Source organism: Mustela nivalis, assembly GCF_964662115.1.
Source record: "Mustela nivalis genome assembly, chromosome: 1".
In the NCBI taxonomy this organism is placed as follows: domain Eukaryota; kingdom Metazoa; phylum Chordata; class Mammalia; order Carnivora; family Mustelidae; genus Mustela; species Mustela nivalis.
In genome coordinates, this window is record NC_139020.1 from 201,073,045 (window position 1) to 201,084,707 (window position 11,663).

At 44.8% G+C, this 11,663-nt stretch overlaps 1 pseudogene across 1 annotated transcript; it reads right to left on the reverse strand.

Moving 5' to 3' along the window:
* Positions 1–9,670: 9,670 nt before the first annotated feature.
* LOC309851173 (malignant T-cell-amplified sequence 1-like) lies at positions 9,671–10,928 on the reverse strand (annotated as a pseudogene). The gene is made up of 2 exons: positions 10,826–10,928; positions 9,671–10,644 (listed from the first exon to the last, which is right to left on the reverse strand). The product of its transcript is annotated as a malignant T-cell-amplified sequence 1-like (transcript).
* Between the last annotated feature and the right edge of the window lie 735 nt (positions 10,929–11,663).

Consider the following 11,663-nt stretch of genomic DNA (forward strand, 5'->3'; position numbering starts at 1 on the left):
ATCCTAAGTGAATTCCCATTGGTCCCCTGAAATCTCTTGTTTGTTCTTGACACTGGATCTTCTTTCCAGGATTTGCCCTTCTGGAATATTCTCCCTCCCTTCTACCTACTGTCTGCCACGCTGGCCATTCAGGCCATACTGGTTCTTCAAGACCCAGGGCCAATCTTTACTTGACCTTCGCTAGTGTTTACTCTCACTGTCACCCCTACAAGTAATTCCAGCTCTAGCTGGTCTCCTAAATACACACACTTGTCCACTTTCAAACATTATTAGAGAGCAATACGTGTAATATTCCACCCAAGGGTGACTGTAAAGGACCCAATTTATCTCTATACGACTCTAAGAAAATACATATCCCAGTGTTTAGCAGTGTTGGGCAAAGTGTTGAATCTGTTAATTGAATACAAAAGTAAAGTTAAGATATTTGAATTTTTGAGAAATTGAAAAATATGTCAGTAATACCATCCAGGAAACAAGTTTCTGAACATCCAAAAGGAAGGGCCATCTAGCTCACCTGTTTATACATCTGCTGTATCCTTCAGTACAATATAAGCTTTATGAAGGTGAGGACCTTCTTTCTCTTATTCACAATGACCACATCTAGGACAGTGGCTGATGTATAGTAGGCGCTCAGTAGATATTTCGTGAATGACTGACTAAACCACCAAAATTAGAATTTGTCCTTGATCTGAGGAATTACAATCCCATTACTGATACTGATCCATCTAGAGTTTCATCCCTAAACATAAGTAGGTCACTAAAATCATGAAATTTTTGAGGAACACCAACAATACATGAGAAAGAGTTTCAAATGCATCATTACCAGATTCATAGGAGATATGATAACTGATTACAGTCTATGTTCTAACAAGTTACATGAAGTAGTTCCTCCAAGTAGATGTGTATTTCTTGTACATGGGAGAGAAAACTGCTGGAAATATCATCTTTCTTCCCCCATATTGCCTAAGGCACATACTCTAAATAGTTGAATGTCACTCCCCTTTGGGAAATAGAAACTCCTGGTAAATCATATTTAACCACCCTTCAAACGAGATTACATGAAGAATATGCCATGAAGATATCTTGTTTTTCTATGCAAGATGCAACCACCAGTAACATTCACAGTTGCTTACCCAATATCTATTTCTCTCTCTTTAACACTCTGCCCAATTTACCATCAAGGAAAAAAGGCTAAGAGAGGTGGATGCAACCAATATCACACAGATTGTAAGTTAAAGAATAAGATAAGAAGGTTAGAACTTCTAACTCCAAATCCAATGCCCTTTGCAGGTTACAGCAGACAATTCCCCTTCCCTTTCCATGATTTAAGTTGTCCTTGTCTAGATCTTCTCCTTTTTCCTTATACGATCTCTAAAGGGGCCAGAACTATGTACAAAAATTTTAGATCCGATGATCACCATTTTAGCAAGGATACCATGGCAAACACTACATGTTGCCCATAAAGTATCCATTCTCATAATGCTCCTTACTAACCAACCCAAATTTTTATTCAGAGTAGCACTGTGCCCAAATTTTTCAAGTTTCTTCTCAGCTAGAGCTGGCCATATGACACAGTTCTGGCCTAAGAGATAAATATATGGGCTTATGGGTGGAGCTTCCAGAACACCACTGTTTTCCTAAAATTTTTAAAGATTTTATTTATTTATTTGACAGACCAGACAGATATCACAAGTAGGCAGAGAGAGAGAGAGAGAGAGAAGGAAGCAGGCTCCCTGCAGAGCAGAGAGCCCGATGTGGGGCTTGATCCCAGGACCCTGGGATCATGACCAGAGCCGAAGGCAGAGGCCCCAACCCACTGAGCCACCCAGGCGCCCCCACTGTTTTCCTAATTAAAAAGATCAGACTGAGTTGGAAATTGTTTTTCCTTCACTTTTCCCTTCTTGGGACACAGTTTTGAGGCTGATGACGCAGCAAACATCTTGTAACCATGATATGCAAATATGAAGATGTTAATCGAATTTTAAGAATGGGCTGACTGAAGGAAAGGAAGAGCATGGTCTTTTAGTTACTACACCAGCCACAGACTGCCTCTCCTGGACACCCTACTGAGTGATAAAAAATTAACCTATTTTAGACCATCTGCCCTAGTTGACTTTTCTTTATATGCCACCAAATACTTTCCCAACTGATTCACTTCCACAAGGAGAATATATGAAAAGGTATGCTCTGTTCACCTAAAAGTTTTTTCTCTAGAAAAGATGAAACTGCTTGTAATTGAGCTTTTCAACCCAGCCAGGATACAGGAAGCATATAGCCCACAGAGAGGAATTCTCTGTAGGATACAATGACTCAAAACTCGGTGGGGGTTGTTTTTGGTTATCATCAAAGCAAGTAATATGAACAACACACTATATACATATATGTAAAATCTAAGTGAGATACCCATGCTAGTAACTCAGGTCTTCTTCCCAAGAGAACAACACAGAATATAGTCAGTGCTAGATTTTAGATCTTCTGAGGCACTAAGTATTAAAAGATATGGTGAGATATCCCCAAACTCAACACACAATTAAAAAGTATTAACCACACCTAGGGGAGGAGGAATTGGAGGAAGATAGTCAAAAGGTACAAATTTCCAGTTGTCAGTTAAAGCAGTACTGGGGATATAATGCACAACATAATCACTATAGCATCACGTGTTAATTTTTCATACAAAGGTGGCAATCAGCACTTAATACATGAAGACACTTTCCTAGACACAGATAATTCAACACATCTCTGGGGCTCAGTTAAAAATCTGTGTCAGACAATTACTCTAGACATTATAAGTAGTCATATCTGCAATACATTAGATGTGACACCCTTGAGGCTTCCTTAGATATGGGTGAATTCTTTCATATTCTGACCACAGTGATGGATGACAGGACCAAATAAAACAAGAGGGGACCCCCTGTCTCCACAGAGAAGGATGGGAGAGTATAGGGGTTCTAGTTGGGGAGGAACTGGCAGAACCTTGGATATCATGGATCAAATCTCATTGATTTCCATGGGAGGGCTGAAGTCTGGGGCCTTTCCCTGCATGAGGAAATGAATTAAAGGGAGCTATGAATGTAGTTCCAACTCCCCACCCCAGGAAGCACAGTGCAGGGTGGGATGAGTTGGTTCCTGAGAGACCTATCCCTTCCATAGTTCCATCTTGCTCTGGCTGCCTCTCTCCATCACCTAGCCTCCACAACTGGGGCCCAGAACAGAGGTATGGTGAGTGATCTGCTCACAAAACTGCCTCAAACCTTTGTCTTGTTGTCTGCTTGCATGGAGAATGGGCAGGTTCTTCCATGGCCATGGGGAGAAGAATGTCACAGGGAAGACCAGATGTCCACAGGTTCTTTGTCGTGTCTGATGAATGACCAAGACTTCCATCACAAGGACAGCCTCAGAGGGGTTGGAAGTGTGCTGACTCTGTCCTCGGGGACCCATACTGATAAAAATGTGCTAAAAGAGCCTAGTGAGGAGGGCCAGGCCAGACCTCTGACTCTGCCCTACACATGACTCTCTTCAGTGCCTTTCACTCCCATCTTGAGTACCTGGCCTGACCAGAATTTGCAGGATATCTAGCAGTCCCTGCACCATCCATGTTTCAAGCAAAAGGTGGCCCCTGTGCATATCAATTTGTGTAACTAAGACCTGAAGAACCATTCTCCTTTTATGGAACCTCTAGAGCCCACTGAGGCAGAGTCACAGGGTAAAGAGAATTGTGAACTGGAGAGGCCACCTGGGGTGGGGTTCACGGGGTGGGTATTCCTTTCAAGGGAGTAGGATCATTCCTGTTTGCGGAAAGGCACATAGATAAAGTCAGTTATGTAGGTAAACTTTTCTCTCTCTCTTTTTTTTAAAAGATTTTATTCATCCATTTGACAGAGAGAGATCACAAGTAGGCAGAGAGGCAGGCAGAGAGAGAGAGGAGGAAGCAGGCTCCCTGCTGAGCAGAGACCATGAGATCATGACCTGAGCCGAAGGCAGCAGCTTAACCCACTGAGCCACCCAGGCACCCCTAAACTTTTCTCTTTATTCTTCTCCAGCACCAGGTCTGGGGCTCCTTCCAGATGTAGAGCCAGAAACAGGGCTTACTGTAGAGCCAGAAGCAGCTCAAGACCTGTTTCTACCATAACTCCCAAGTGTCAGGCTAGTGTCACCTCCATCAGGCTCTCTAGAACTGGGGCAAGTGCTAACATCTTCTTCAGCACGGACGTGTCAGGTCCCGAGATGGATTCAGCTCAAATATCAGCTGTAGTGAGAATTTCATCTCTAGCTCCAAAAATAGAGACAGAGCCAGCTGCAGCCCCAGGGCCTCCCTGCCCCTGGCTTGTTGCCAGGTAGAACTAGCTAAAAGGGAATTCTGACCTCATGGATTTCCCTCCCAATCTGTTGACAGAGTAGTCGACTTGATGGATGCAGTGAGCAGCTGGGCTCTCAGGAAGGGGCTGGGGCAGGATTTCCTTCTGCTATAAGCTGCCCCAGACCTGTCTCTCCCTGATCAAGACTCTTATGATCTGGGTCCAAATCTCAGCTCCACCACTTGTGACCTGGGCAACATTCTTAACCCTGAAGACTTTACTGTCTGCCTGCAGACAGGAGAGATGGACACTCATAGAATCTACTGTACAGAGTGGCTGTGCAGATTTAATGAGGAAGAACAAATAGAAAGCTGGGTGGGGGAGGGGAACTCACTGCGCCCGGCCAGATCCATAGGGTCACCCATGCATCTGCCCACTCAACAGCCTTAGTACTTATTAGGCATCTGATGTGTACCTAACTACAAGAAGACCTAAAAAACAAAAACAAAAACAAAAACAACCAGGATTGTAGCAGCCACCCTGGAATATGCATCTGAATGGGGGGTAGGACTAGAGAGGTGATCAGGAGGAGTGGGAGATGCCCCTTTGGGAAGAGTTGACTTGAAACCACCTTCTGGAGCTTGGAGTTAATGAGGATGGTCAGATGGGCACCTGGGTGTCTCAGTGGGTTAAGCCTCTGCCTTCGGCTCCAGTCACGGTCTCAGGGTCTTGGGATCGAGTCCCGCATCGGGCTCTCTGCTCAGCAGGGAGCCTGCTTCCTTCTCTCTCTCTCTGCCTGCCTCTCTGTCTACTTGTTATCTCTGTCTGTCAAATAAACAAATAAAATCTTAATAAAAAAGAAGTAGGATGGCCAGGATACGAATGTCTTTCTTCCTTCCTTGCCAGCAATGGGTCCTGGATTGTCCTGTAGCGGGTGCTTACCGTGAAAAGACAGCTAAACCCAGGCACTCCCAAAAGGCTCAGGCTACATCTTCAGCTTCCTGAGTTCCAGCTTTGACCCGTGACCCCTGCCTGGGACACTACGCTGGGGTGTGGCAGAGCTGAGTGACATTCCCCTTGTTCCCCAGGTTCTGTTCTAGGTGGTGCCCACATCAGTGCCTGGGCCCCATCTGATCCCAGAAGAATAAGCCTGGCAATGAACACCTGGAACCCATAGTCCATGTCACCATAACCCATTTCAACAGTGTGGCCAATTGCCTTGGCAACCCAAGCAAGGGTAGCGCCAAGGCGATGGAGCACTGGATAAAGGTGACCAGGGTATGTTACGGAAGACCCAGCCAAGTTGCTTTCAGTTGGCTTGGGAATTGCCCCCTTCTCCTTTATTAGCTCTTGAGATTTAAACTTCTTGTCTAAGCCCCCTCACTGTTTCTAGGCTCTTCCTTCCGGGGACATCCTGATCTTGACTTCGCATGTCCCAGCAGTGGGATGGTCACTTCCTACTTGACTCCTTCCTTGGCATGAGATAAATCCTTCTGCCTGAGAGTGTTATTCTTTGGGTCCTGAATAGGCCCTTCTGGGACTCCCTGGGCATCCAGGAGAGATTATTTAAATTGAGGGGGACTGAAGCTAGGACAAATAAGGCTCCAGCTCCCCAGCACACAGCTCATTCTCTTCCCAAACTCAGGAGTGCCAAATCTTCAAGAATTTCTTCCTCATCCACTCTGGTTCTTTTACAGAGAGATACCTATTCATCTGGAAATTTTCTGGAGTGAATTGAGGCACTCCACAGGGCAGAACATGGCTTAAGGGGTTCTCCAGGGAAGTGAAGACTTTGACATAGCCTCAGTTCCAGTCTGGGGGCCAGAGACTCCAGTGGGGATGGGGTAAGCAGGTGCCACTCAACCAGCCTGCCAAGACACCCCATCTCACTCCATCCACAGCTTGGCTCAGGACACACATAAAGAGCTCAATCAACAGGACTGTCATCCGTGGTAGGGCTGGGGATAGGGTGAAGGTATCTGGGGCATGGTCTCTGGCAGGGAGGGGCAAGTGGCCTCTGCACTGTTGAGACTGCCCCTGTTGAGGCCTCTGTCTCTTCATATGGAAAATAGATAATGTCCATTGACCAGACCTCATAGAGTGGAGATGAGGCTCAAGGGAGGAAAGAAATGTGCTTTTTCTCCTCTGCTCCACATGGAGAAGAAAGGGCGATAACAATGATGGTGGTACTATGACACTAAGTCTTCGGAAACCTCATAAGATGGGTAGAGTTTTCACACTTCCCAGATGAAGAAATGGGTTCCTGGAGACCAGGCTTCGGGCCAAATGTTATACACGGAATGGGTGTGGGAGTTGTGATTGACCTAGAATCAGAACATTCTAGAGGACAGAGAAGTATTAGCACCCGTGAAGGTCCTACCTTTCAATTCAACCATTATCTCTAGGCCCCGGCCCCCAAATACTTATCTTCCAACCCTGATTTCTCCAGCCCTCACATCTGGGCTCTGTATCATCTTCGTCTGAATGGTCATCATGGATAAAAGCATACTTCTCTCCCTCTCCACCTCCACTAGCTACTTCAAACTCCCCTGTGGATCCCCCCCACTCCTAGGTACACAGGTTCAATGGGCCAGAATAATCCATGATCTATTATCCTAGGTTCAAGAAGTTATCTGGCCAGGATCAGCATATCTTACTGGGAATATCAACTACTCGTGTATTTAGAAATACCCCAAGTTACAAATCTTTTAGAACTTTTTCATATAGAGGGGTGGCTAGCTGGCTCAGTCTGAAGAGTGTGAGTCTTCATTTCGGGGTGGTGAGTTTAAACCCCATGTTGGGTGTAGAGATTAGTTAAATAAATATAAAATTTTAAAAGCAATTTTTAAGGGGTACTTGGGTGGCTGTCAGTTAAGCATCTGCCTTCAGCTCAGGGCATGATCCTGGGGCTCTGGAATCAAGCCCCACATCGGGGGGTCCTTGCTCAGCAGGGAGTCTGCTTCTCCCTCTCCTTTGGTCCCTCCCCTCCTGCTCATGCTCACGCCGTCTCTCTCTCTCTCAAGTAAATAAATAAAATTTGTAAAAAAAAAAAAAAAAAAAAGATTTTGTGAAAAAAAGTTATTAAATAAAATCATTAAAAAAAAAGATTTGTGGGCGCCTGGGTGGCTCAGTGGGTTAGGCCACTGCCTTCAGCTCAGGTCATGATCTCAGGGTCCTGGGATCGAGGCCCGCATCGGGCTCTCTGCTCAGCGGGGAGCCTGCTTCCTTCTCTCTCTCTCTGCCTGCCTCTCTGTCTACTTGTGATCTCTCTCTGTCGAATAAATAAATAAAATCTTAAAAAAAAAAAAAGATTTGCCAGCAGTGTAATAATATAATCCAAGGTTATACCTTGCAGCATTGTTTGTAATATCAAAAGGCTATTGAGTATGAGTGTTTATTCCAATGTGAGCTGCTAAATGAATTATAGCAAATGTATTCAGTGGGCTGCCATGCAGCCTTAGAAAATGATAAAGAAACTATGTGCTGAAAGAATGATTTACAAGATATTATCAAATGAATAGAAGCAAGATTTAAGGGCGCCTGGGTGGCTCAGTGGGTTGAGCCGCTGCCTTCGGCTCAGGTCATGATCTCAGGGTCCTGGGATCGAGTCCCGCATCGGGCTCTCTGCTCAGCAGGGAGCCTGCTTCCTTCTCTCTCTCTCTGCCTGCCTCTCAGTGTACTTGTGATTTCTCTCTGTCAAATAAATAAATAAAATCTTTAAAAAAAAAAAAAAAGAAGCAAGATTTAAAAAAAACTGTGCCTAGTATACTACCATTTGTACCTTTAAATGAGAGGGGGTGAAGAACATATATATAGAGAGATATAATATATAATATATAAAAATATATGTGTATAGGGGCGCCTAGGTGGCTCAGTGGGTTAAGCCTCTGACTTCGGCTCAGGTCATGATCTCAGGGTCCTGGGATCGAGTCCTACATTGGACTCTCTGCTCAACAGGGATCCTGCTTCCCACTCCCATCTCTCTGCCTGCCTCTCTCCCTACTTGTGATCTGTTAAGTAAGTAAATAAAATTTTAAAAAAAACACTACAGACTAATATATCTTAAAATATACATGTGTGTATATATGTGTATATGTATACACACACATATATATGATATAGAAAATATATCATACCTGCTTGCATATACATACAACATTCTGGAAGGGTACCCAGGAAACCAAACACAGTGGCTAATACGAAGGGGAGGAGGTCCTGGGCAAAGAGGGGAGTTGGTGTGCCATGCATAGTATTATAAACTCTTCAGAAATTTCAAGAAATTAAATGTATTATTTTTTAAACTTTATTTATTTATTTGACAGACAGAGATCACAAGTAGGCAGAGAGAGAGGAGGAAGCAGGTTCCATGCTGAGCAGAAAGCCTGATGCGGGGCTCAAGCCCATAACCCTGAGATCATAACCTGAGCTGAAGGCAGAGGCTTTAACCCACTTAGCACCCAGGTGCCCCAAGAAATTAAATGTATTATTTTTTTTAAGATTTTATTTATTTCACACACACACACACACACACACACACACACACACACACACAGATCACAAGTAGACAGAGCAGCAGGCAGAGAGAGAAGGAGAAGCAGAGTCTTCGTCAAGCAGAGAGCCCGATGTGGGGCTTGATCCCAGTACCCTGGGATCATGACCCAAGCTGAAGGCAGAGGCTTAACCCACTGAGCCACCCAGGAGCCCCTAAATGTATTATTTTTAAGTCTTCAAAGACTAAAACACATAGTACCATTTTTACCAGCTGGATGAACCTACCTTCCTTGGACAAGCCCTCCTTGAATTCCCAGCATTCCTGAGAGGCTCATCCCCAAGCCTGAAGGCAGTTCCAGCCTCCCAGTCTCTGGTAGCATAGAACCCTGATTTGCAGATTGGATGGCTAAGGCTTTTTGGCCCTGCAGAAGTTTCTGCTAAACAGCAAAGCATTTCCCTGATGGATTTTGGTTATTTTTATTATTTATTTTTTTAAAAGATTTTATTTATTTGACGGAGAGAGACACAGTGAGAGAGGGAACACAAGCAGGGGGAGTAGGAGAGGGAGAAGCAGGCTTCCCTGCAGAGCAGGGAGCCTGATCCCAAGACCCTGGGATCATGACCTAGGTGGAAGGCAGATGCTTAATGACTGAACCACCCAGGCACGCTGTTGTTTTTATTCTTAAACAAAATGTATTTCTCTGTAGGCCATATTCTGGCATACCTCGGAATGGTCTGTTTGAGTCCTCTGAAAAGGAAGATGGTTTTCATTCCAGAGTGTGCTGGTTAATTTATACCCCTTCCAGAAATAGCCACTGGTTTCAAGTGAAGTTACTCCCAGCAAAAATAAAAATACAATAATCTTGGGGCGCCTGGCTGGCACTGTTGGCTAAGTAGCTGAAACTTTATTTTGGCTGCAGTCTGATCTCAGGGTATTGGGATCGAGCCCCACATCAGGCTCCACACTCCTTATCCACTTCGGATTCTCTCTCCCTCTCCCTCTGCCCCCTCCTTCCAGGAGCCATCCCCAGTATTGAGATCACACTATCTTCTGGGGCATTTGCCAGGGTGTTAAATCTTGTATTTCAGGAGAGCGTCCCATCTTTGTGGTTTGGCCACAAAGTTCAAGTACCCTGAGAATTCAGTCCCACATGTCTTCTCCCAGCTGGGTCATGCCACTTTTCTGGGGGAGTTATAGCCTGATGGCTGGGAGAGAAGACAGGTACAGGTCTTATAGTGATGCTGCCTTGCAGAGAGATGCCTGCATTGTCTCCAAGCAAGGTGATAACAAGTTCTTTTTTTTTTTCTTTTTTAGCATCCATTGACTTTATCCAGCATAACCACAGGAGTGTTGTCTTCATGCTGTCATACACAGACAAAAACACTGATAAAGCACCATATCCACAGTTTGCCCAACTGTATTTGTTTTGAGGCTCATTGATAGATTTTTATATGCCACAGACCATCATTTAAACAATGGACATCTTCAATGTCAACTCCTTTGTTGACTTTCTCAATATCTTCTGCAAACATCTTCATGACTCCAACCCACAGAGCACGCTGTTTTCCTTCTGACATGATTGCAACAATCCTACCTATTGTTCCAGGAGAAGAGTAAGCCCAAACACATGATATTTGCTCCACTGAGTACAAATTTGAAAGCTCCTTTATCAACCTGCTGGTGCCGCAAGATAAAAGGATATTTGTGAAGTAAGTTTCGGGTTGGATAAAAAGGCCCTTCTCTTTGTCTAAGAAGTAGTAACTCTCCATTCACTGTAAGGATTTCTATATGTTCATGGCACCACACTATTTTGACAGCCTCTTTCTTAGCCATTATGATTAAGCCATGGTTCCACAACTGGAAATTACTCTATCAATTGATTCTCTTTTTTTCTTCAAAAGATTTATTTATTTGACAGAGATCACAAGTAGGCAGAGAGGCAGGCAGAGAGCGGGGGGGAAGCAGAGAGCCCAATGCGGGGCTCAATCCCAGGATCCTGGGATCATGACCTGAGCAGAAGGCAGAGGCTTTAACCCACTAAACCACCCAGGCACCCCATGATTCTTAATAACCTTAATAACTGACGTTTTCACCTGGATGCAGTTAGACACATTTTCTTTCTCATCAAATTTCTTGAGCATGTTCTAGGGCGAAGGGGGAGATGATAGGGAGAAGACTAGAATGGGAAAAACTGAATTTGCAAGGGTCAGGCAGCTCCCCTGACACCGGAAAGCCCACAGTGATAGTGGGAGATGTCGTTATCCGGAAAGGGAAACAATCAGCCGCACTTTATGGCTCTAATGAAAACTACTTCTGCTCCTCTGAATCCGACCCGTTTTGCCTGCTTATTTGGGGTACCAATTTCTCTCCCTAACTGGTAGCTCAAAGGGCAGGACTTGAGAATAAAGAAGAGCTAGAGTAATCGTTCTGGTTGTAGGAAGAAAATGGAGAGACAGCACTTGTTTTTAATAGGGACGTGGTGGGCCATTGCTGCAGGCTCAGAGGAGGTGGTTGGCATCCACCTGAAGCCTCTAGAGCAAGTTTTAGGTTCTCTCTCTCTCTCTCTCTCAGACACACACACACACACACACACACACACACACACACACACACACCGCACAGCCTAACAGATCTCCTGTGGGTAGCTGACTAACCTTACCAGAGCTTGAGCACTCTAATTAATCCTGGGTTTGGGTCGTCTCAGCTTTCTTGCTACACAAAGCATCTCTATTTGCTTCAGTGGCAATGAGCAATTACTATCCCGTTGCCCTTGACAGTGTTAATGCTTAGACTGCCGCTGTATCCGGGCCATGGCTGTTCCACCTAGTCTATGAAGGGGTTCTCGTTTCCAGCCAGATGAGATGCAATCTAGCTCC